Here is a 27,687-nt window from a genome sequence, read left to right on the forward strand (position 1 = left end):
TTGCCTGTTTAAACTAAAAACTTTTTACTAAAAAAATAGAGCAGTTAAAAATGAAATTTAGTTGAAATAATATAGTAGAATTTATGAATAGTTGAAAAAAAATGTAATGAGATTTATAAATAGTAACAAAAATAAATTAAATAGTAAAATAAGTTGGCATAAATAATCTTTGTTAAACAGACATTTATTATTAGTTTTCTACATGTATATTTGATTAGGGTGGAAAGGTGGAAAGATGATAATTTAAAAAAAAAAATTAGATAATGAAAAATTGTATTTGTATAAATTTACTAAAAATAAGTTAATAGTTTTTTTTTTTTTACTCAATAGTTTATAAAGAAACAAATTATTAATATTTTGGAAAAGTTAACTTAACATTGAAAAACAGAAGATGAAGAATAAGAAGAAGAATACTCGTTGATGCAGTTGTATACCCTGCCAAGGCATCCCTCGGAGAATTAAGAGTATTTGCTAAGATATATCTGCTTTGCTGTCACAAGTCTCAAACTGCTTTGTTTCTTGGGTTCCTAGAACGGCAAATGGTGCAACTCATGACTTGTCCGAATGGTCTTTAAAGAACAATGTGTATGGTCATTTTGTTATGGCTTGTGGCTCTCCCTGTTTTGAAGAATTGTAATCAGAGAGGATTCTATCTTCCCCTCTTCGTACCTTTCTTGTTTAGTAATAAAATCTATTCGGCTTATCGAAAAAGAAAAAAAGAAGAAGAAGAAGAAGTGAAACTAATGTGGAAGGAGGAGAGGGGTAGATGGGTAAATTTCCATCAAAGTCATTTCTTTCACTTTCATTTTCTCCTCGATTACAAAATACACCACCAAAATCACCCCTTGACCAAAAAAACCACTATTCAAAATCTCTCATATTCCCCACCCACACCCCCCCCCCTCCCTCCTTCTCCCCAAAAATCACTCAACCAAACAGGTTGTAAAAGAAAAATTTACCTATAACTTGCTACGTGACTATTAAAAAGATCATTTATGTGTACTTTTAATTACATGATTTTTTTAACAAGTCATATGAACTTTTTAAATAATAAATGTTAAATGACAAGGTACTGGATTGGAGAAGATTCCTCATGTTCTCCAAATTGATATAAAGGAAAACCTTGTCCAAACTAAAAACTATTCCTAACTAATTTTTGTGGTAACTTAGAGCATCTCCAGCAGTTTAGCCAAATTTTCAAACTGTTTGAAGAGCAAACAGTTTTACCTACCTACTTTTTTAAATACATTTTCCAACAGACTCTCTAACCATTCTCTATTACATTTAAATATTATTTTTTTCATCATTTCTTTAATATTATTATTATTCTTTATTCTTAATGTGCACAAAAAAAGAGAGAGAGGTTGAATATTTTAGTCATAAAAATTCATTTGGAGAGCAATAGTAACTCTTCATGTGTGGAGAGTACTGTAACTTATCTACTCTATTTTTTACAATTTGGAGAGGTTGTTGGAGCTAATTTTTGTGGGTTTGCTCTCCAAACATCGTTTTAGAGAGGCTATTGGAGATGCCCTTATAAGGTTTTCCAAAATTGATTTAAAGGAAAACCTGTGGGTTCTAGTTAGCTCAGTTAGTAAAGTCTTTGATGATTGGATAAGAGATCTGGAGTTCAATCCTCGCCTACACCAAAAATTGATTGGTGTTAAGAGCTATCATCAAGAGCGAATGCTATAGGTTGAAACTCTCAAAAAAAAAAAAAAAATTTAAAGGAAAACCTGGTCCAAACTGAAAACTATTCCCAACTAATTTTTGTGGTAACTCATAAGGTTTTCCATTGTTTAGATTTTTAAAAAATAAATAAATTTTGGTATACATCTAATTCAGCACCCAATTTCACAATATTTGGAGTAGTCAATTGTGAGTAGTGGACACTTTTTGTCCACCACTTTTTTCATGGACCCAACACTTTTCTCCATAACTTACGATCGACTATTTTAGCAAGTTATAAAATTGGGTGTATCTATAGTATTGTCAAAAGAAAAATAATAATAGAGAGAAGACCTTCGAGTAGGACTCACTTCGATAGGGAATTCAAAGTTTCTTCCAAAAGTTGCTACATGAAACAATATCCTTCTAACATCTGGTCATATAGAGTGCAAACCAACTACAAATGCAAAGTGGGTGGGGGGTTGGCTGAAGGAGTTGTTCTGCTATCACACCATTAATAAAGGGGAATACCAACCGTGAAAATGCTTTATTGGTATAATGTATTTGCTTTGTAAGCACAAACATCATTTAACACTGCTTGAGAATTCCCTTATTTCTCTTGCTTCATTCTCCAATTCTAATTGTTATTTATCTACCTTTGGCTAGCTAGACACTCTTTTGCACAAATACTTACCATAATGCAGTTTCTATAATACATGCATGTTGATGCCCACTTTTGATAAAATGGCCCAATGGCAGAAGAAGCCCAAAAATATGAAAAAGATGGGGAGAGAAAATAGTAAAGTAAAGACCATCGGCCAGAATGACAGGAATAATGGTCAACAAGCTCACAAAAATAATAAGTGGCCAAGAAGAAGCAAATGGGTTGAGGAAGCCCAAAGAATGAAGGTAGTAAACCCATAAGAATTATAAGAGACGGAGAAAAAGTAAAATGAGTCAGGGAAGCCCAAGAAAGGAATTAGTAAATTCATAGGGTTGGTATAAAGGCCAATAAGTCTGAAAGGTAAGGATATGGTAATTGGGCCGGGGAAGCCCAAAAGATTTAGCAAAAAATCATGGGAGTGAAAGAGGTAAGGAAGAAGAAAATGGGCCAAGGAAGCTCAAGGAATGAAATGGGCCGAGGAAGCCCAAGGCATGGAATGGGCTAGCCCAGCAAGAATGCTGGCCAGTAAAGCCCAAAAGAAGAAAGACTGTAAGAAATGAACTGGCAAGAGCTTCAACCCATAAGCTTAGAGGTAACAACAAGGTAATATGATAAGTGATATCATAGCAGGAGCAGTGCAGTGGCATGGTAGGAGCACTAGTTAGCCCACGGACATAGGACAAAAGGGAACATGGGCTAGGTAAGAAGGAGAGGGCCCACACCCAAACAATGCCCAGTTCAAAGAGGAGATGGAATGTAGAGAAGGAAAGCCCAAAGGCCCATATATCATTCATGCCACAAGAGTTAAATGAATACCAGAATGTGCAGCAGAATTAGACAAACGCGAAGGCAATGGAAAATGCTTGAAGACCAGAAAAGTAATGGATTCAGACGAAAGTGGAGCATGTACACTTAGCTTAGGCACCACCTACCTATACCAACCAATACAGGGGAGATGGCCCACGGGTCAGAGGTATGAAAGGGTATGGTTTGGTGGTGGGGAGAAGGGGAAGCCTATTTTAGGGTTCCCGCTCAAACTTTTTTGGGGGAAAATGTCTTGCTAGGATGGCATCTCACCTAAAAGAAATAAACATGAACTGGAACCATTAAATGCATGCCATAGAAGTAGGTAAAGGAGAGATTTAACCCTTATTTGGATAAGAGTATTAAGAGAGGTAAGAGACAAAACAAAACCACTTTTGTATGGGAATGAGGTGTGGTGCAACCAACACAATGTAATGGTGGTGGCTGGGTAGCCAGTAGGCCAGTGGGCAATCTTGGAAGGACGCCCATAATGAGCCAAAAACGGTTGAAGGGTAAAAATGGTAAATCCTGTCATGGCAGGCAGTATAAAAAGCCATAGTCGTGAATAGTGAAAAGGGGGGACACGGGAAGAAGGAGGAACAACAGTAAAAAAAAAAAAAAAAAAAAAAAAAAAAAAAAAAAAAAAAAGATAGAAAGAAAGATAAGAAAACAGAGAAAAAAAAAGAAGTAAAAAAGAAAAGGAAAAATACAGAAATCCCAAAGAAAAGAGAGTGCCAGGAATAGAGACATGCATTAATAGGCTATTTATTTCTCTCCCTCTCAATAGACCCACTCTCTAATAAGCTAAGAACTCAAGCTTCAGCCATCTAGGTCATTTTTCCAAAGTGTGTAATCTTTACAGCAAGAATTCCCTTTGAGGTTACCCACATTGGAGATCAGCTCCCTTTTAGGCTTGTGTTCGCTAAACAGTTAAGCCAATTTCTTTAGCAAACGAATCCAATTTTTGTTGATAAATGACTAACTCGTTGTCCTATTGATAGAATGTTTGTTGTAATCTTGTTATTCGTGATTATATTGCTATACTCTCCCTTGTGGTGTTATTTATGTATTATTGTTAATTGGTAGAAATGTTTTAGTTAATTTGCCGCATAGTGCCTTTTGTTGTAACATCTGTAAAAGTCATTCATGACGTAAGCATACAGTAAATATAAGGCTCCTACTAGGGCGTGTCTATGTGGGGATGGCCCAACTTGCGCACAAGCTAGCCTAAGGTGTGTTTCAGTTAGGCTAGTCCCAACTCTCCTACCTCAAAATCACAGGCCATGGTATAGCAAGAGAAATCAAGCCCAAAACACAAAAAAGGCCCACCACAATGTGTAGCCAAGAAAAGCTATTAGAAGGAAGTAGATGACTTAGAGGAGTAAGGAATTTTCAAACGGTGTTAAGTTTCATTTGTTCCTAGGGATCAAATTGAATGTTTTATAAAATTCTTGGTGGTACTTGGTACTATCCAAACCTCAAGGGTGGATTTTATATTTTACCCACAAAAAAAAAAAAAAAACTATTGCTAACTATGGTGGGCCTTTCTGAGATTGTGGGCTGGGCTGCCTCTTACCACACTACAGCCCAAAGGTTTTGGGTAGGAGATTCAGGACCGGTCCAATTGCAACTCATCTTAGACTGGCTTGTGCGCAAACTAAAACCCCTTTGTTGAAACTTTGGTCACATGCCCATGGCAGATGAAACTATAACAAAAGAGTTATGGCAGACAAATACAATATGACAACAATAAAGGAAATATACTTGCTATTAGACAAAATAAGTAAAGGATTCTCAATCAAAATAAAGAAAAAGAATGGCACAACACCAAGAAATACATTATAAATGAAATGGCAAAGGTAAAAGAGAAAAAATACTGGTACTTAATCAATAAAAGCAAAGAAGGAAAGGTTAGTATGCCGTGCTTAGTTACATTACGAAACTAAGACTAAGGAGGGAACCACTCCCCTAAATGTGAATTACCTCACAAGAGGATCTTATTGTAGAAATTACCCACTTTGAGAGAACGGACTTAAATGGCTTATATCTAGAAAATCCTTAATCTTTAACAAAGGGTAAGCTTTTAAAGGGAGAGAAGGGGTTAGTCTATTGGTGTATACCTGTCATTCTATTCTCTCTCTGTTTTTCTTCCTAACTTTCTCTTTCTTTTTTCTCCTTTTTGTTACTCTGCTTTCCACTCTTTTCTTTCTAGTTTTTACTTGTGTGTTATAGTGGCAACTATTTTTGTTATTGTAATGTTATGAATCTCTCGTTATGATTGTTGCTCTTCGTTGATGATCCCACTGTGCACGGCAGAGGCTTTTATATACTGCTTGTCGCGACTGGTTTTTTACTATTTTACCCCTTAACCACTTTTGTCTGGGTGTAGGTGTCCTTCTAGACCACCCACTGATTTATCAGCTGCCTAACCACCACCACTTACTTGTGCTCGTTGTACCATTCCCCATTACCAGACGAAGAAAACTATTGTGTTTGCTTGTTCACCATGGCATTCTCATCTGGAAAAAGGTGGGCATCCTCTCTCACTATCCCTCATGGCATGCACCTAGTGGTTCCAACTCACCCTTTCCTCTTTTGAGTGGTATGTCATCCCAGCAGGACATTTCTCCTAAAAGAGTTTGAGCAGAAACCCCAAAATAGGCTCCCCCTTCTCCCTAGCTATTTATAATCCATTGCTTTGTTTGTACAATACTAATATTTCCATTATTTGTTAGGTTTTTGTGGTTGACTTTGGCGAATTTCTATAAGCCCAAAGAGCATCTGGCAGTTATGTCGCCCATCCTCCCATATATTCCTGGCTCATTTTACTAATAATCTTTATGAGGGTCTTGTTTGTCGCCTCTACTTGCCCATTCCTTTGAGGGTAATAAGGCGATGACCGATGGTGCTTGACTTGGTAAAACTCTAGCATCTTCCTTACATCGCTGTTGACAAAGGGCGTGCCATTGTCACTGATGATCCTATGGGGTACTCCAAACTTGACAATTATGTTCTCTTTGATGAAGTTTACTACTGCTCCTCCCATAGCTTCACAAAGTGGTATTGCTTCTGCCCATTTAGTAAAATACTTTGTAACCACTAGGATCCATATGTATCCATGCAATGGTGAATTAACTAGTCCCACCAAATCAAGCCCCCAAGTGTGGAAGGGCCATGGGGTGACCATGCTGTGTAAGTTTTGTGGGTGAGTGTGAATCAGGTTGGCTTGTACTTGGCAACTGTGACATTTTTTCCCAAATTTTACTACGTCCCTCTTCATAGTGGGCCAATAATAACCCATCTGTAGTAGGCATCTGTACAACTTTTTCTTCCCTTGGTGCTCCCCACACTCTCCTGCATGTACTTTTATCATCTCGCTTGTTTCCTTAGGACCCAAACATTGTAATGGATCCCCATCATACCCTTTCTTGAAATGGACTCCATCATGCAAAAAGTAACATGTTGCCAATCTCTTAAGTTTGTATCTTTCTCTGTGCTTTTACGGCAGGATACCTTCTATTAGGTACTATATGAATGGACTCCTCCAGTCTTCGCTGATGAATACAACGTAACTTTCCTCTTTGTTTGCTGCAAGCTAGCAAGCCCCGCATTGGGTTTGGACTTGGTCTGCGTCCTTACCCATGCATGGCCAATAGAAACCTGCCCTTTGGAGTCTGCGGTAAAGGTTGACTTTTTCGCAGGACCCGTAGGTCTTATCATGTACTTTCCTCAACTTTCTTTAGGCTTCCTCCTGCCCCATGCATCTTGACAGAACTCCACCTGGCATCTTGCGATACAATTCTCCTCTCACTAAAGCGGTCTTTTAGCACCTTCAATTTTGTCATGTCTTCTTCTCTCGTCAAAGCTTCTTTTGTAGGAATCCTTCAATCTTCTTCACATCTTTCTTCTTGGAATCTCTCCTTCAGCATTTCAATAATGGACTCCTTCCGCTGGTTGACTTCTATCCGGGTGCTGCTTCCTTTGAACGCTATTTATGATTCCAACGCGACCAACGCATCTGCATAGTAATTTTCGCTCCTTAAAGCGTGCTCTATCTCAAATGTTGCGAACTTTTCCTCCATCTTTTGGGCCATTGTTCTATACGGGGCTAAGCTAGGTTCCTTCAAGGAGAAGGTCCCTTTGGCTTGGCAAACCACTAAGTTTGAGTCACCCATCACTTTTAGATGCTTAACCCCCATTTTGAGAGCCGTGGCTAACTCGACGAGATAAGCCTCATATTCTGCGGTATTATTCAAACAAAGAAATTTTAATTTGAATGAAAGCGCCACAGCCTTATCCTTTTTATGATATAGGACTATTCACATGCCTCATGAGTGGGCAGTTAAGGATCCATCAAACTTCATTACCCACTGTTCTTTGATTTCTAGCTACCTCCTTTGAGACCTCATTGTCCAGTGGGAATTCCTCTTCTCTTGGAAATTGTGCCAACAAGTTTGCTATAGCCTGGCTCTTCACTGCTTTGGGCGTTCCTGCCTTCAAATCATATTGTGACAACTATAGTAACCACTGGGATATCCTTCCCTAAAGAATTAGTTACTACAACAAAGTCTTGATTGCATGAGACTTAGTCATTAGTCATACCTTGTAGGCTAGGAAATAATGGCGTAACCTTTGTGAAGCATATACTATGGCCAAGCATGCTCTTCCCGCTTTTGGGTAGCGAGTTTCTGTGTCTTTCAAGGCATAACTGATGTAGCAAACCAGTTGCTTGACAACACCTCCATCCTCTTCGGCAATTAATGCGCCTATGGCATACGAATTGGTGGCTAAGTAGAGCAGCAATGGCTTCTTATGGATTGGGGCTTGCACTGTAGGGAGGTTCATCATAATCTGCTGTAACCTCCTAAAGGCTATCTACTATGTTTCTCCCCACTTAAAGTTTTACCCCTTCTTGAGTAATCTGGCGAAGGCCAAAGTAATTGATGCTAAACCAAGGATGCATCTCCGAATGTATGAGACTTTCCCCAAGAAACTCTTTAATTCTTTCATCGTGGCAGGTGGTTTCATGGTTGCTATGGTTGTGGCCTTGGCCGGGTCTACATCTATCCTTCTACTGTGAACCAAGAAACCTAGAAATTTCCCAGAATATACCCCAAATGCACACTTGAGGGGATTCATCTTCAATTTAAAAGCCCTACATCTTTCAAATGCTCTTCTTAATATTTGGATATGTCATCTACATAGTCCTCCAACTCACGGTGCATCATGTCGTGGAATACGAATGTTATGGTACGTTGATAAGTTGCGCCTACGTTTTTCAACCTAAAAGGCATTACAGTATAGTAGAAATTGCCTATGGGTGTTTTGAAGGCAGTTTTCTCCACATCCTTTGGTGCCATTTTGATCTGATTGTACTTGCTGAATCCGTCCATGAATGAAAACATGGCATTCCTTGCTGCATAATCTATCAACAAGTCCATGTTTGGCAGCGGGAATTCATCCTTTGGGCAAACTTTATTGAGATTTCTGAAGTCTACGCAACATCTTATCTGCCAATTCTTCTTCTTTACTGGTATGATGTTGGATAACCAACGTGGATGCTAGATGGGTTTAATGAAACTTGCAACTAGCAACTTTTGCACTTCCTTTACTATTTACTCCTCTATTTCGATGTAGAATATCTTGGCAGGCTGGGCCACTGGCTTGGCCTCGGGGTCCATATTCAGTGTGTGCACCACCAACCTGGGATCTAATCTGGGCATTTCGCTACAATCCTATGCGAAAACATCTTTAAATTCTTTCAGGAACAATATCAATTCTGATTTTACTTCCTATGATTGTCTTGAACTAATTGAGATGAGTTTTGGTTCCTGTGGGTTAGACCTCAGGTCAATTTCCTCCAACTTTTCTTCTGCCATAACCTGTACATCATTTTTTGCCACAATTTCCTTCTCTTTCTCTTCATTACTTTCTTCTCTCGAACCTTATTGAGCCACACAGTACACCAAACTTTTGTGCTGCCACTCTTGTTTGGGCCTGCTTGCATATCACATGTAGGCCCCGTGCACCTTCATAATTTGTAAACAATCTTGCCATCAAGGCCTCAAATCTTGACACATTGCGGTGTGTCATCTGACTCCAAAGTGGGCGCTTCTTTCGTTTTCCTCTTCTACGATAGCAGCTTCCTCAGATTGGGCTCTAGGTCATTTTGGATATCATCCCACTTAGACATAAAGGTACCTTGTGGTTTCGATACTGAGCTTTCGCCAGACAGTGTCCATTGGTCATAGAACATAGTCTCTACTAAATGAGTCTCTGCTTGCTTAAATGGTAATGGATTTGCCACTATGTGTATCATTTTGCCATTCCACTTTCTCTTCACTCATTGATGATAAGTGCATAGGACTAATCGGTGCTTATGCAACCATGGTCTTCCTAGAAACACATGGTATGAGACTTCCATTTTCACCACATGGAAGCGGGCTAGAGAGGCTATTGGACCCACCTTCAACCATAGCTGAATGTGGCCTGCGATGTATTCTCCTCTTCCCCTAAATCCTGTCACTTCCATTGGGCATCCCTGAATCTTCCTTTTTGAAATTCCTACTGCTTGTAAAGTGCTTAGTGGGATAAGGTTTACGGAAGCGCCCGTATCCACCAAGGCTCTCTTGATGGGGATCTGATTTATAGATGCTACTAAGTAAAGAGGCCTCTTGTGATCTAAGTACCCCACTTCCATATCCTCATCACTAAAAGTGATCTCACTTGACTCCTGCAAGAGGGCTCTGTCATCCACGACTTCCGCTGTCAAACATTCTATTCTTGCCCCGAAGGCAATGCTCACTAGGGCCTCGGTAGCTATCCTCCCTCCTTTACCGTGAGTCCTAACTGATCGAACAAATTCTTAAACTTGGAGCTTTTCTGTAGAGTGGTGATTGCTGCGGCAAGCAGGGATGGACTTTTTTCTTCATCCTCCCCTGGATCTACACAAATCACAACTGTTGCTACACCCTTCCTTTTGTGGTTTAGGAGTGGGTTTCTTCGAACTTTGGGTTGGGACAGCTCTAGAGTCCCATCTTTGATTCTGCAATGCACCAGTCTGTAAAGCGCATAACATTCTATGGTAGGATGTTGCACATAGTTGTGCAAGCGGCATAAGCGTGGGTCCCTCCACTCTTCTTCTGTGGGCTCTCTTGAAACTTGATTAGGTTTAAAGACTCCGTCTGCTATCTACTTGTCTAGGAGTACATCTAGCTCCTTTGGGGTACATGATAGTGGTGGAGGGGTATCATATTCCCTTTCGTCAACTTTCCTCTTTCTTTCGCCAATGGATACTGCCATAGCCTGTGGGGCGTTCCTTTTGTCGGAACTTAGCCTCACTAACTAAGCAACCTTCTTGGCTTTTTGCAATAACTATGCAAACTAGGAGATTTCCAAATTTTTCAAGATAGCTCTGTACTCCCTGATCATGTTTGTCATACACATTTCCATCAATGTCTTTTCTTCACAATGATCATAGCAATCAAGTGCTATGTCCCTGAACCTTTTGATGTATTCCATCAAATCTTCGTCATTTCTTTGCTTAGTTGCTTGCAAGGTCGCGAGCGTTACTGTTTCTCATGGAAGTATTTAGTGCAAAATACATCCACCATGTCATCCCATGTTAGGATTGATCCTAGTTTTAGACCAATGTATGAAGTGTACGCATGGTCACATAGTGATTTAGAAAATTCCCGAAGATATAGGTCCTCGTCTGCCGCATAGGGGCCAAGAGTATCAATAAACTTGCTTATGTGCTCAACAACACTTCCCTTCCTGCCATCTTACTGTGCAAAGACTCATGGTTCATACCTCTTGAGGTATGGCTTGCTGAGTATTCTTAATGGGTAAGGAGGTCTTCGTGCATAGAATCTCTCCTTGGGCGCTCTGGCTCTCTCCTGTTCCAAGAAAGCTGCTACTTCAGCCATTGTGATGAAACGTTGTTCCGTATTTTGTGGAGCACCTCCACCTGGTGTCTCCTCCTCGTTTGCCGTATGCTCTGGGTCATGCTAGCTCCCTTTCTCCTTCGTCTTATTTGTTTTCAGCTAACAAATTTCTTCCATCTTCTGCTGGTGTGAGTGCTGCAACGATTGCAACACCTTAATGAAAATGTTAGCATTGTCGGTGGGGATTCTTAGCTGTGGTTGGGGTTTAGCCCCCGCTCTGTTGATAACCTTTACCTGGTCAGGCTACTGCTGGCAGGGTGTTGTTGCCCTCGACTTTGCCTGCAAGAGCACGACACTCATGTTTTGTGTTGTTCTGGATTTGGGGGCATGGTTTGCGAGGGCTTCTATCTTCTATCCTTGTCCATTTCCCAACTCCCCAATGGAGTCGCCAATTTAAATGTGGTGGGCCTTTATGAGATTGTGGGCTGGGCTTCCTCTTGCCATACTACGGCCCAAAGATTCTAGATAGGAGAGTTAGGACCGATTCAATTGTAACTCACCTCAAACTGGCTTGTGCGTAAACTAAAATCCCTTTGTTGAAACTTTGGTCACATGCCCATGGCAGATGAGATTGTTACAAAAGAGTTATGGTAGGTAAATACAATATGACTACAATAAAAGAAATATATTTGCTATTAGACAGAATAAATAAAGGATTCTCAATCAAAATAAAGAAAAAGAATGGCATAACACCAAGAAATACATTATAAATGAAATGGCAAAGGTAAAAGAGAAATAATACTAGTACTTAATCAATAAAAGCAAAGAAGGAAAGGTTAGTATGTCGTGCTTAGTTACATTATGGAACTAAGACCAAGGAGGGAACCATTCCCTCAATGTGAATAACCTTACAGGAAGATCCAGCTGTAGAAATTACCCACTTTGAGAGAACAAACCTTAATGGCTTATATCCAGAAAATCCTTAATCTTTAACAGAGGGTAGGCTTTTAGAGGGAGGGAAGGGGTTAGCCTATTGGTGCATGTCTGCCATTCTATTCTCTCTCTATTCTTCTTCCTAACTTTCTCTTTCTTTTTTCTTTGTTTTGTTACTCTACTTTTCCACTCTTGTCTTTCTAGTTCCTACTCGTGTGTTATAGTGGTGACTGTTGTTGTTATTGTAATGTTATGAATCTTTCGTTATGATTGTTGCTCTTCATTGATGATCCTATTGTGTATAGCGGAGGCTTCTTATATAATGTCTGTCGCGACTGGTTTTTTTACTATTTTACCCTTTAACCACTTTTGTCTGGGTGTGGGTGTCCTTCTAGACCACCCACTAGTTTGTTAGCTGCCCAACTACCACCACTTACTTATACTGGCCGTGCCACTCCCCATTACCAGACAAAGAAAACTATTTTTTTTTGCTTGTTCACCATGGTATTCTCATCCGGAAAAAGGTGGGCATCCTCTCTCATTATCCCTCATGGCATGTACCTAGTGATTCCAATTCACCCTTCCCTCTTTTGGGTGGTATGTCATCCCAGCAGGACATTTCCCCCAAAAGAGTTTGAGCAAGAACTGCAGAATAGGCTCCCCCTTCTTCCTACCACCAAACCATACCCTCACTTACCTTTAACCCATAACCCACCACTCCTGTATTAGCTGGGTACAGGTTGGTGGTGTCTGGGCCTTGCACGTGCTCTACTTCCGTGTATGTCCAAAGCTTATCTGCTGCTCATGCATTTGCCATGGTCTGGAGGCCCATTTGTGCATTTTACAGCTCATCCTTGACCTCTTGTAGCATGAATTGTTTTATGATATTCCATTCTTTATGGCTTGCTTCCTTCAAGGACTGGGTCTTGCTTGATTGTGGGTTTTTCTCTCTTTAGCCCACTCTTTGCTTTTTCCGTAAACTTGCTAGCATTCTTGCCATGCCACTTTGTTATTCTTGCTGTGGTGTTATTTGACTCGTGATTGCTGGGTCTCTTTTGGGCCTGCTATATGCTTTTCTTTCACTTGATTACAGTGACCTAGCATTGTCAATTGGTCTGCATTCATACTACTTGGGTTTCCTCAACCCATTCCATTGCTTATGGGCTTCCTCGACCCATTTCTTCCTCCTTGAGCATCCTTGGCCCATTTCCTTTTCTTAGGCATCCTCGACCCATTCCAACTCTGCATTCTCATGAGTTTTTGCTAACTTTTTTGAGCTTCCTTGGCCCAATTACCATATCCTTTACCCTTGGGATACATGGGCTTTCCATCAACCCCTTACTCACTTACTTCATTACTTCGGGCCTGTTTTGGCCCAATCTTACTTTTTTACTGCCCATAGGTTTACTACTTCTTTCTTTGGGCTCCCTTAGGCCCACTTGCTTCCTTCAAGGCCCATTTATCATTTTATAGGCTTATGATCCATCATTCCTGTCATTCGAGCTTAATGGTTTTTCTCTTAATTTACTAACTCTTTTCTGCCCATATTGTTGGGCTTCTTCCTATTATTGGGCTTTTCCAAAATGAGCACCAACACCAACCAACCCTAAATGGTCTACCATTTGAAATTTCTCATATTATAATTAGATGGGTGAAAGAAAGGTTAAAAGATATGGCTACATATATAAGGTTATGTCTTTTTCTGAAGAGAAATTACTTCTCATAGACTTTTGAAGTTTGTCAATTTCTCATTTAGTCACCATTGTCTTTGATTGACTTTTTATCGTAGGTGTTATTATTTGGTCTTTGATTTAATTTTGGTGTCTAATTTCATTATTGGCTTTTTAAATCATTTTTTAACTTTGATGACAGTGAATGTTCACTTTGCTTTGCATCTTACTTTTGGTATTCCATATCATTGTTGGTTGTTTGAGTCACTTTGGATATTTATTTGCTTTCTTATGGATATTATTTATTTTCTTTCTTATGGAGAATGCACACCTTGCATTTTGGACTCTACTAGATTCCTTTTTCTTTTATCTTAAGAATGAAAATAAATTCACTTTAGATACTTCTTTGTTTTATTCATGCTAAATACAAACCTTATTTTGCATTTTGGATTTTGTTGGATACACATTCCTTGATTACAAATGAGAAACATTTGAAAGTTTAGACTGGATGTACACCTTCAAGTACTGAAAACATGATTAACAAATTAATATGGTTCCTAATCTTCCAAAAGTACACAAAATTGAAATTGATATGCAACCAAAGAGATGATCTTAATTCTGTCAACAACATAATTTTCTACCCTCCCCCTTTTTTTTTTTTGTGGAAATAGAGAAAATTAAAGGGGAAAATAGAGAGGGACCGCCGCGGGGAGGGGGGGGGGGAGGTAAGTTAGGTAACTAGTAACAAAGAATATTTATAGTAACCACCTAATCAAGCAATATGTCTGCGTGAAATATTACCATTCATAAGCCCTTAAAGACTAGTTTTAAGCTCTTCAATTCCTTCCTCCAAAACAGCACAGAAGGAAATATAGGAAAACCTGGTACCCTTCTTTTTAATTCTTCATACACTTCTTCAGCCTCTTTCTCATCAAATTTTTTTTTTTTTGAACCTTGATTGGTATTCATTGATCACGAAATTGAAGTACAACAGAGACAAAGATTACAAACTACCTATTGACTACCCAGACTTAACATTTGGACCTATCAATAAGCAATACATTCTGAATTATAGGTGGAGAACATCCAAACCACGTTTGAGATATCTCAGTGCTCCTGGTGATTTGAGCTATATTGTGTACTGCTCTATTGTATTCCCTTTTCAGATGTTTCACACTCCAACTCCTAAAGGACGATAGCATGGTGAGAGCTCCTTGTAGGATAAAACCAAAATCAGCACCAAAAGATCTAGAATTCAGCGCTTGGACAGCTATAGCTGAATCAGATTCAAGTATTATTCTAGACAGTTACAACTCACATGCTAGCTTTATCCCTTCCTCAATAGCGTAAGCTTCAGTTACTTCCACAGTGTAGCAGGCAGGTAACAGCCTTCCTCTTGCTGCAACAACAACACCCCTGCAGTCTCTGATAATCATGCCCACACTAGACAACATACCATTCTCAGACGTTGCTCCGTTCACATTAATTTTGCACACTCTAGGAGGGGGTGCTGCCTATCCCACATTAGGAGCTTGTTGCTTTAAGAAGCAGGTACCCATGGCCCCATTATACTCTCCCAACAAACTTTTGGCATACCCCCAGATTTGTGAGGAAGGCAAGCATTGCCCATCATGGACTGCTTGATTTTTGCTATACCATATTGACCAAGCAGTTATGAAGAACACCTCCAGGTCATTAGGCGTGCCAGCCTGGAGAATGTGCAAAGCCACCTCCACCAAGTCATGGTTTTCGGCCATTATATTCACTGGGCAGGTTTGCCAGTTCCACCATACCTCTCTGACCATTCCACACAAGAGTAATGCATGGATGGTGCTTTCCATTTCTTTTCCACAAAGGGGGCATAAGCCATCAGTGCTAACTCCCCTTCTTCCCAAATTTAGCATAGTTGGGAGGCCATTCATACATGCTCGCCAAGCAAAAATTCTGACTTTTGGCGGAAGCTTAAGTTGCCACATCTTCTTCCACAAGGGAGTTATGAAATCTCCATATGAGCTCTCACCAGTCTCAGTCTTTTCCACTACTGGTAGCGCCACATAGTAAGCGCTTTTGACAGAAAAAACTCCTCGTTTGTTACCAATCCACACAATACTATCATCAGGGAGGCTATAGCTCAACGGAATGCTGAGGATAGTTTCAGCTTCAAAGGGTAAAAATGTGGCTCTAATCAGGCCTACTTTCCATCTTTTCGTGTCAACATCAATTAAGGAGGAGACCATGGGGAAGCCATCAAAGTCAAGCTAAGGGGAACATACCTTGTGTGTGGTTGGGGTGGGGAGCCATTTATCCTCCCACATGTGTATCAGCTTTCCATTTCCAACTCTCCATCTAGTACCACGCCTTATGACTTCCAAACTATTGTAAATACTTTGCCAAGCATACGGGGGGCTGCTCCCTAACTTTGCTCCCATAATATCACAACTTGGGTAGTACTTAGCTCTATAAATTCGGGCAACTAGAGTTGATGGGTTTGTGAGTAGTCTCCAAGCTTGCTTTGCTAGCATAGCTAAATTAAAAGCTTGGAGATTACGAAACCCCATACCACCTTGAGCCTTTGATTTTCACATTTTCTTCCACCCTACCCAAGCCATTTTTGCTTCCTCCTCTTTTTGACCCCACCAAAAATTCCTCATCATCCCCTCTAATTCCTCACATAACCCCTTCGGTAATTGAAAACAACTCATCGTATATGTTGGGATTGCTTGTGCCACCGCCTTAATTAGAATTTCCTTACCACCCATAGAGAGCATCTTTTCTTTCCACCTGAAGAGCTTTTTGTGTACTTTCTCTTTTATTTCTGCAAAAACTTGGTTCTTGGACTTTCCAATAACTGATGGTAAGCCAAGATACTTGCCATGTCTCATATCTTGCATCGGCCCCAAGATGTCCAGCATTTCACACCTTGTTTCATGTGGAGTGTTTTGGCTGAAAAATACCGAGGACTTATCTGCATTAATTTTCTACCCTGGTGCTGCCTCATATTGCTGAAGAAGCTCAACAAGTTTGTGACCCTCTTGTCTTTCCGCCTTACAAAAAAGGAGGTTGTCGTCCGCAAAGAACAAATGAGTGACTTTAGGGCAGCCCCTGTGTATGGAGATTCCGTTGAGCTCATGAGAGTTGTTAGCATCAGCAATAAGAGCCGAAAAAGCCTCAGTACATAGCAAAAAAAGATAGGATGAGAGTGGATCACCCTGTCGGAGCCCTCTTGATGGCACAATGCATCCATGTGCTTCCCCATTTATTAGCACAGAGTATGAAACAGTGGTTACACATTTCATAATCCAGCCAACCCACTTTTCATGAAAACCCAATCTTTTTATAACCCCTTCCACAAAATTCCATTCAACCCTATCATACGCTTTGCTCATGTCGAGCTTGACCGCCATAAAGCTCTCATTTCCCTCCTTTTTGTGATCTAAATAATGTATTAGTTCAAAGGCTACAAGAACATTATCAGTTATTAGCCTTTCAGACAAAAAAGCACTCTGATTTTCTGATATTATCTGGGGCAGAACAGATTTAAGTCGATTAGCAAGAGTTTTCGATATAAGCTTATAGACAACGTTACTCAAACTAATAGGGCGAAATTCCTTCATTCTGGTTGGGTGTTTAATTTTTGGCACAAGGGCTATGTTGGTTTTATTGATATCAACTATAGACATGTTAGAGTTAAGCACATTTAGCACCATGTTTGTTACATCAACCCCAACAATTTTCCAATATTTCTGATAGAAAATAGCTAACATACCTTCTGGTCCGGGCGCTTTTGTTGGATGCATCTGAAAAAGAGCTGTTTGAATTTCCTCAGCTGTGAATTCTTTGATGAGGCTTTCATTCATGTCTGCAGTTACCTTGGCTGGGATAAGGTGGGTCACCTCCTCAATTTGGTTAGGAAGCGATGATGTGTATATATCCCCAAAGTAGGATAATGCTGCAGCTGCAATACTACTCCTATCCTCGCACCATTGCTCATTTTCATTCCAAATTCCAGTGATTGTATTCTTTTTACGTCGCTCGGAGGCACAATTATGAAAGTATCTAGTGTTGCGATCCCCTTCACTCAACCACTAGACACGTGATCTTTGTGACCACCAGGTTTCTTCACCATCTAACAGCTCATTAATCTCCTTTCTAAGCTTGTTTATTTCCTTCCCATGCTGCCCATCTTTATCTCTTTTGGTTAATTCAGTTAGAAGCTTCTTTTTTTCCTGGATCTTTTTGGGGATGTTGCCATACACCTCACTACTCCAGCTTGCCAAGGTAGCCTCACAACACCTAAGCCCTTCAACAATGCCTGCTGGACTTCGTGACACAAGGCTGCCACTCTAAGCCTCATCGATTACCTCCTCACAATCAATTCTTCTTGTCCACATTGCCTCAAAATGAAATCTACGCTTTCGCCGAAGACTAACTACATCTGATTCCGAGAGTAACAGTGGGCAGTGATCAGACGCTGTGTCCGTTAAATGGTGAACTTTGGTTCTTTGGAAGTGATTAAGCCAATCCATTGTTGCAAAAGCTCGGTCAAGTCTCAGATAAATTCTACTCTCATCCTCTTGTTGGTTACACCATGTGAAGGCCGGCCCACTATATCCCATATCTTTGAAGCCACATCTATTAACTGCACACCGAAAGCTATCAATTTGCTGTTGAGGCCGTGGAAGGCCCCCTAGTTTTTCCTCCGCTAACAGAATCTCATTAAAGTCTCCCAAGCATAACCACGGGAGCTGAAATTAATTTTTTAGAGTGGCTAGAAAATTCCATGATTCTTTTCTTCGATGTGTCTCTGGATGCCCATAGAACCCAGTCAATCTCCACTTAAAGCCTGAACCTGCCTCTGTTACTACAACATCGATATGGTGCTGTGAGTAGCTTTTGATTTCCAAGTCTACCTCCTTTCTCCAAAATAACGCTAAGCCTCCTTCTTTTCCTTCCTTCTAAACATAGAAGCCATTCGCATAATCGATTTTAAACTTCACTCTCTTCAACCTTGTAATTTTCATCTTTGTCTCCGATAAGAAGACGATTTTGGGATCTAAGCGTCACACAAATTCCAGCAACGCATTCACTGTCTGGGAGTTCCCAAGCCCCCGGCAGTTCCAGGCAAAGGTACTCATGGCCCCCGGCGGTGCTGCCTAGCAGCCACCGCCGATCCAGTCAAAGAATTCCCATTCTTCGTTGGTACTTCCTCTGCCCCACAGACCTTTTTATTCACTCTATTCTCCTCTACCTCCAGTATTTCTATCTTTCCCATTCTTTTAGTCCCCACTGCACCCTCCTGGTCCATTATAGAGCTTTCACCCCGTGGGCCTTGTTCCCTAGCCAATTTTTTCAGCCTGCCCTTACCTCTCTTCTGTCCATTGCAGCTTGGGCCGAAGTCTAAATGACCGATGATGCCAACATCATGAAAATCGGTCTTGGGCTTTATTGGGCTTGTCACTTCCCCCTCTTCCTTTTTTTTTTGCTTTTGTTGGCCCATCACTGAACTTGCATCTCTAATGGCTTTTTCCTTTTTCTTTTACCTGTATGTTAGCATTTTCTGCGGGTCACCGGCGTTACTTCCTATCTGCATATCAGGTTCAGCTTTTTCGGAGCTGTCCCATCTAGGCATCTGTCCATCCATCTGGTTTCCTGACTTGTCCAAATCACCTTGAGCCACCCAATTTTCTACTTTTTCCATCTCGTGATCTGCACCATCAGTGCGACCAACTTCATTGGACTTCATTAGCGTTTCCCTTGTTTCCTCCATCGGCGTCTGTGACCGTTCCATTCCTGCCGTCCCATTCGAATGGTTGCTACTATCATTTCGGGGTTTGCTTCTTTCATTGCTTCTTTCATTGTTTCCTTTATATGTGCCGTTGGCCCTAAGCCAATCACCATACTGGAGTTCTTGACTCTGTGCATCTATTGGTACTGTACAATGTCTAGCATCATGACCAATCTTTCCACAATAAAAACATATTACAGGCAGCCTCTCATATTTGAAGGTGACCCACAGCCTTGTTCCTTCCAGACTTGTGATGTACCCACCTCTTCGCAGAGGCTTGTCCACCATCAGCTCTACCCGAACCCTCATAAACTTAGCCTGGTCAGAATGCCAAGATCTTGTGTCGATCTCCACATACCTTCCCAGCTTGCTTCCTATGTCTTTCCCAGTGTCTTCTGACATATGCTCAAATGGCAATCCCCAAATTTGGACCCAAAAAGGGGAGTGTGTAAACTCCATGTTTGCTGCAATCAGTCCCTTATTCCATCGCCGGAGAAGTAGTAGGTTGTTATCGAAATTCCAAGGGCCATTTTTTTCCACCCATTCCATCTGATACTTAGAGCTGAATTTGAATTGGAGAATTCCATTACCCACCTCAACGATTCTGAGGTCTGAGCCCATCTTCCATGCCGATCTTAGTGTGCTCTTCAAAGCACGTTGGTTCTGCTGCCTGTTGACCTATAGCCTACCAAAGAGACTTAATGCACATTCCTCTAAGATTTCTGGTCTACTCTGGTTTGTGATCTGAATGTCTTCTTCTTCTTCCTTAGTGAGTTGTAGATTTTGGAGGCTATCTAGTATTGTTTGCTCCATCCTAGTTGACTGAGGTTTGGCCACCACCTGTGGTTGGCGGCGCTGCCAAAAGAAAGAGCCCTAAGGGAGGAAGATAGCTCTTACCATAGAGAGAGAGAAGGGACTCCTACCAGGGGAGAGAAAGGTTTTTGTTGCCTTTCGCTTTTTTACACTCTTTCTCATCAATTTTATTTGCCACTATTAAGGATGGTCGATCAGATAAACCTTTTTGATGGTACTCAAGCTCTAAAATTAAATCTTTCAGTTGTTCCCAGAACTTTTGTACATTCTATATGGCGCAGGAATGCATGACCAAGTCCACGATTCTCATGGGCACCCTTTATTAGTCCTGGAACATCAGCCGCCGTAATTGATATGTCATCATAGTTCAAATTCTCTAAATTTGGCCTATGAAGGCATAGTGCCCTACTACGGGTTTAGCCCTCGATATAGCGTCTAGTAAAGTACTTTTACTAGCATTAGGCATCCCCACAAGGCTCACATCAGCAATGATCTTGAGTTCCAGTACAAGAATAGATTCAGAACCACATAAATTGGGATTATTGCCTATACCGCCTTGCCCTCCTCAAGCAACTATAATTTGTTGACCTTTTTCAGTTAATTCTGCAACACTATATAGCGTCTGTTCTTTTTCCTCCATCTCTTCTTTCTTTACTATCTCTTTTGTACACATTTTGGATGTATTATAAGAAGAAGAAAATTGAGAAAGCGTATCAGCTGATGAACATAGAGTGTTTCGCTTCATGCCTGTTGATATCTCCACATTTCCTTCAGTTCGAGTTGATGAGCAACCATTAGTTGGCACTATCCCAACTTCTACTGCCACTTTTGGGTCACTATAGGAAGAACCTTGATTAGGTTCAGGTATGTTGTCAACAAGTGTACCAGGAATCTCCCATGGATCCAACTCTTTCAAATAATGCTTTTCAACAACAGAAGGAATTTCACCCTCGATGAGATGTACCACAGTGCCAATAGGTACAAAGAACCTAGCAACAAAATACTTTTTGAATGACTCACTGAATTCTAGTCTAGTTAAGTGACAACTTATAGTAAGCATGGATATTTTTACAGGTAAACTAAATAGCTTTAGAATGATAACCTTATCTTCCCCTTTGGTTCCAATCATATTCTTTGAGGCTCCTTGTCCCCCTCTGCCTGCAGCCTGCAGGACACCATAACTATCACTTAATTTTGTCACAGCTGGACCATCAAACTATATTATGTTTGGGAAAATCGGAAAGGGATAGTTACATACAACATGATATCGAAAACCACTGAAGTCCCAAACTGTGGGAGAACATTCCATCACCACCTTTTCCACCATTCTCACCTACATTAGAATCGAAGACAGACAAAACAAGTAGAAATATCATATATTAGCAGTTCACAACAAAAGTCACTACATCAACCTTCCTTGTTTTGAATTTGTAATCAGGGTGGAATCTATCTTCCCCTCTTTGTAATTTTCTTGTTTAGTAATAAAATCTTTCCAGTTCATTAAATAAAAAAAAGTCACTATATCAACCATTGCTTTTTTTTTTTTTTAAAGATAATTTCAACCTATGGAATCCGCTCTTAATAATTACTCTTTATCATCAGACCAAGACACCAATTGGTTTCTGATGTAAGTGGAAAATGAATCTCAGATCTCTTATTCGACCACAAAAAACTTTACCAGTCGAACTAACTGAAACTCACTGTTACTTCTTAATAGTAAATCTATAAAAGTAAATATATATATATATATATATATATATCTAACAATACTAAAAGAAATTAAAAGCACAACCAATATCAATTAATTGAGTCTCAAAGGCTTTTGAAAGAAAATCAATATTTAAAGGAAGCAGAAAACATACACATTGTCAATAGTCAACATCTCCAATTAAAAAAGATTAAACTCATATAAATTATATTGACACTGGGAATATAACATACTACTCAATCAAATGAGATTATAGATATCAAAGTATATAACCCACCATTATGTGTGCCATGACGATCATGCCGGCCACAGTGGAAGCTGAAACAACGAATGCCACCATCGCCTCCTTTAGCATATAGCTTAAACCAGTCTCTCATTTTCCTCTCCTGCAAGAATGTTCCAAAATTCCCTTGACATGATGCATAGTTTTTTTTTTTAGAACACAAAAACATATTATAAGATTCAAGAGATTTTATGCATAATGCTTAGAAGCAGGTCCTGGGGCTGTGCATGCTTGTGTGTGTGTGTGTGTGTGAGAGAGAGAGAGAGAGAGAGAGAGAGAGGGGTAGGTGCCAACCTGTAGAGGGGCAAGCTTTGACTTCCTGTGAGGAGTGTGTGAGTAGAGAGAAAACAACAAGAAAAGCCATGGAGATTTAGAGGATTGTCTTAAGGCTTCTAGGCGGCAAAGAGGTTTTACACAGCGTATCCACATCTGTCTCTATTTTCTTATCCCTAAAGCTCTCCTCAAGTTCTACACATTCATAATGGCCATGAATTCAGACTAGTTACTCCTTCAATTTCCTTGAAGCTAGAGACCTTAAAAGAATAATACCCATATAATGGAATTGCTGAGAAAAATATATTCATTCCAAGAGCAATTACATGATTTAAATGCACCTAAAACAGTTATTAAAAAAAAGAGCACATCAATTCAAGGAACTTTATCAAACATTCACCACAAGGTACTACCCAAACTCCATAATGCATATACTCTCATTTTAATTTTTATCCACAATCACTGCAAGCCTTCAATGTGTCATGCATTTCACTATGAATAATAGCAACAAATAAAGTTCACTTGAATGCAAAATTACCTCTCAAAGCAGTATCTATGTTACCTATGAACCTTCATTACAGAATTGCACTTCTCCGAATATATTATGGATAGCCTGTAAAAGGAATTCCGCACATTAATATTAAACAAAAGAAGAACTAAAATCCATTACATTAATAGATATGGATCTGTGTTATGCAGCTACCACCTAAACGATTAGTAACAACAAATAAGAAAAACACAAGAAACACGTAAAAATCAGGATTTGAAACTATCACAAGAGTTAAGTGATGCCGCAAAAAGATTTTTATATAGTATTATTTATGTTTGCAAATCCATTGTATTTTTATGTTTCAGGTTCAGTAATTTATTAGGCTATTGGTATTTCAATATTTGGAAGCAAGGTTATTTTCGTAATAAGACAATTAAGATTTCTTAATATTTTATTGAATAAAAAAAAAAAAAAAGTCTTTGGTTGGTGCTTACTCCAATTCCAACCTAAGTATTAACTCCTAATGGTTTTCCTGTGCTGACTCCAACTCAGGCCTAGTTGCTTACTCTTTATTTTCTGGACTTTCAATTTATCTGTTTAGTTGTTCTAGTAAGTACTAGAAAGTTGTCTTCATAATTTTTCTACTTAGGGTCTATTTGGATACTGCTTATTTTGCTGAAACTGAAAATTTATTGTTGAAAATACTGTAGATAAAGGTAAAAGTTAGTTGAAATAATACAGTGGGGCCCCTGAATAGTATCAAAAAGTGCAATGGGGCTCATGAATAGTAGCAAAAATAAGCTGAATAGTGAAATAATTTATAATTTTAATTTACCTCCAAATGCATACTGGGTCTGTTTGGATACTGCTTATTTTGCTGAAAACTGAAATCTTATTACTGAAAACACTATAGTAAAATAATTTTTAAAAGTAAGAATAGTGCCGTGAGACCCAGAAATGCATGATTATGCGTGTTTTTGCGTTTTTGGTTGGGTCGTAAACAGTGCCGTGTGACCAGCCAAAAACGCAAATGCAAAATAATTTGCACGCAAAGTTTGGATTGCACGTTTCCAGCGTGCAATCTAGCGTTTGCATTTTTGGCTGGGTCCCACGGCACCATTCATGACTCAGCCAAAAATGCAAAAAACGTGCATACCAATGCATTTTTAGGTCTCACGGCACTATTCATACCTTTAAAAATTATTTTGTTATAATGTTTTCAGCAATAAATTTTCAGTTTTTAGTAAATAAGCGGTATCCAAACACACTCTTAATACCAAAAAACTCAGATATTCAAGCCAACCAGAAACTCCGGTCCAAAAACCCACAATCAAGTCTCCAAATCCCTTGCAACCACAAAGACAAAGAGAGAAGAGAAATAAGAGTCCATCGCTGTAGTCACCTCCTTGGGCCACCGCTTCGACTGGTTGTCCCCACCGTCACCTCTGTTCCATGCCACCACAATCTCACCAGCACCCCTCAATCTGATCTCATTAAGGTAACACAGTAACTAGCCTTTTTGTTTTAAAATTAAAACCCTTCAATCTGATCCATATGGCCTCACATACATATCTTGTGCCCGACCTGTAGGGAATTTTACCGAATTCCCAACCTGTGAGAAACAAAAATAGAGAAAACACACACCAAAGAAAAACAATCACAAGCACAAGACAATATTTACGTGGTTCGGCAATTTGCCTACGTCCATAAAGTTGCAGGGATTTCACTATTATCAGGGAAGAATACAGAGTACAACTTGCGGCTACAATCTTTTCTCAATATATAAAACACGACAATACAACCTCCTTAAAACCCTAATCACCAAAGTCGGTTTCTACATATACATAATGGGCCAAAAAAAAATTTCCCGGGGCCGTTGCCCCTGGACCCCCAAAAGGCTTATCCATGAACGCTCCGACTTGGGCCTATCAACCCAAGCCTCCGCTCCATGGACTAAGCCTCAATAAATGTCCCATTAAAAACTATGCAATATTATTCGAGTCAGATCGAGTCGTCAAACTAGATCAAACAAAACTAGGCTCCACAAAGCCTAACACAACTCATTTACCCCTTACCCACATCTTTTTACCTCAACTCATCAGCCCAATTTCCAAAAAAAACCAAGCCTAAGCCTATTGTTTGATAGCCCAAATACTATACCGGACCATAAAACCTTGCTTGACCTAATGAAAAAAAAAAATCAGTCCATTAAGCCTCACTCAATGATGACAAATCCAGAACAGTCAAGTAGAAAATCTAGTCACCACTTCAAGCTCCATGTTAGTTACCATTTGTTGAAGCACTATTTTAGAGAATCATGGTAATTTTCAGATACACCTTATTTTTCCGGTCATGAAGATCAAAATTCATGGATTCTTGTATATTGGTTAAAGGAGATGGAGCAATTCTTTGAGCAAGCAAATTTTGCAGATAACATAAGAGACAAGTTAGGTATGCAAAGTTGAAGTTAAGAGACGGAGCACAAATGTTTTGGGAGGATCTCAAATATATGCGATTTATAAAATATGACCCACCCATTACTGCATCGAAGTGATAGTATGAGGAAATGGAATAGCCAATCAATTGCATGGTTTGAAGAAAATACGATGAATTCTCATACCATTTCATGTCCTCAACACAGTCTTGAACAGTCTACCTTATGTCAAGACTTCAAAAAATTAAAGAAATTATCTAAAAAGCTCAAGAAAGGTGTTCAAAACTTTTTGGGCCAAAATCCCCTAAACCAAACAATCTTACTAAAATCTCCCCTATTTTCCTATTCCCCTTTTCCATCCTCCTAAAATCACCCCAACTAAATGGGGCCTAAAGGAAAAATATTACCTCCAACCCACTATGTGATATTTAAAAAAATCATCCACATGTACTTTAGCTCTCGTGAATTTTTAAAGAGTTGTGTTAACGGGCACCTTACGGTACACCAAAAAAGAAAGTTAAAACAATAACTAATACATTAAGTAGTCAAAGTTTATACTTTAAAGACAAATAACATTCACTTGATACTTTAGGGACTAAAGCATTGGTAGATAAATATTAGAGACTAACAATGTAATATCAGCATGGATCAGAGTTTAGGTTTGAATTTCTTCAAAATTATTTAATTTAAATTAGTATTTATTGAATCCCTTATAAAAATTTAAGTAAATTCATTATTTTTAAAAAAAAAAAAGTAGGAAGAAGCGTTTTAGTACAATGACATAATATTGAAAATGATAATGTGAATATTCACTAACATAATATTGTCAAAATGTAAATGTAAAACCAAAAAAAAAGACACGAGAAGTGTCAAAATTAACAAAGGCATTATATTGTCAAAATTAACAAACACAATATTGTCATAGTGTTTTTTTTTTTTTTCCTTTTACAAGCTCAAGAGTTTATGCCTAACATTTCAAAGAAAATATTGGATTCAATCGCATTTCACTTGAAGTACATTTTTGTTTTTGCACCATTTGAGGAAGTACAATTATCTTTCTCCGGACATGTTGAGATGTTATGGCCAACATGCTTGCAAAGGCCACAAGACTTCTTTTTCTTTCCTAATTTTATTCCACCTTTCATTCGTTTTTGCTTTGGGCGACCTTTTGTCTTTGAGAGCAAAGGACAATTAATGAAGCAATCTCCACCAATCATATTGTTAACATTGGCATCAACCATATTTTCCTTGTCCACTAAATTTTCATCATCCACCATTAGCAATTTTTTTTTTTCACTTGATGATGCTTCACGATAGTAACGTGGTGGTAAATACAAGGATGGAATTTGGTAACAATCTTTATGAAGGAATACACTAAGTACGTGACGACAAAGTTTACTTGAAAATTCAAAATTCTTGCAACTACAATCTGTCATCTTACCATCCCATAATACTTTGTACCTTTGACTGGTTTCATCTTTATAATATTGTAGCACAAATTTAATACCATTTTCTTGAAGCACCGAATATTTTGTTACTCTCCCAAACTCCTCTTGAAAAATCTTGAAAGCATAAGGCATCAAACTACTATGTGTTTAGTCTTCTAATGGTGACATTGATCTTAAAGAAGAACCTCTATATGTCTCTAACATCGTATCATATACTGTGTTTGCTCAATATCTTCAATGAAAAGATCAACCTAAAATTACAAATAGTAAAATGAATTAAAAACTTTTGTATGACACATGAAGACTTCAAATATTAACAAATAAAAAAAAAATTATACAACAAAAGAAATCATGGTAAATAATGACTTACTTGTTTGATGAGTTGGATCAAGTTTGTGTGAGAACTAACAAACCGTTTAGTAAATGCATTTATACTTTTTGATCTTTTGGTTGTTGTCGTTCCACCAAAAAAATGCCTATGAATGTAACATGATACCCAAAAGTGCTTGATTTGATATAAACCAATTACATGTTTGTTAGAGAGTGTGTCATATTTTATCATAACTTGAAGCCATTGATTGTCAAATTCTTCACATGACTCTAACTTGTATAACTTATAGAAGTCCAGGCACCAATTTGAATATTGATTACAAATAATTGATATAAACCAACCGCTAAATTTAGCGGTAATATGTCATATGCAAAAGGCATGCTTTGTAGTCGGCAATTCTTTTAATATTGGCTCTTTGAATCTTGGTCTGTCAAAATTGCCTTAGGTTGATTTTTCATTAAGCATGCAAAAGTCTGCTAATCAAATATAAATTTACT

At 39.1% G+C, this 27,687-nt stretch overlaps 1 pseudogene; it reads right to left on the minus strand.

The window, feature by feature from the left end:
* Positions 1 to 7,128: 7,128 nt before the first annotated feature.
* LOC115956961 lies at positions 7,129 to 22,643 on the minus strand (annotated as a pseudogene).
* Positions 22,644 to 27,687: the final 5,044 nt, after the last annotated feature.

The sequence above is a fragment of the Quercus lobata genome, chromosome 8, assembly GCF_001633185.2.
Source record: "Quercus lobata isolate SW786 chromosome 8, ValleyOak3.0 Primary Assembly, whole genome shotgun sequence".
Lineage (NCBI taxonomy): Eukaryota > Viridiplantae > Streptophyta > Magnoliopsida > Fagales > Fagaceae > Quercus > Quercus lobata.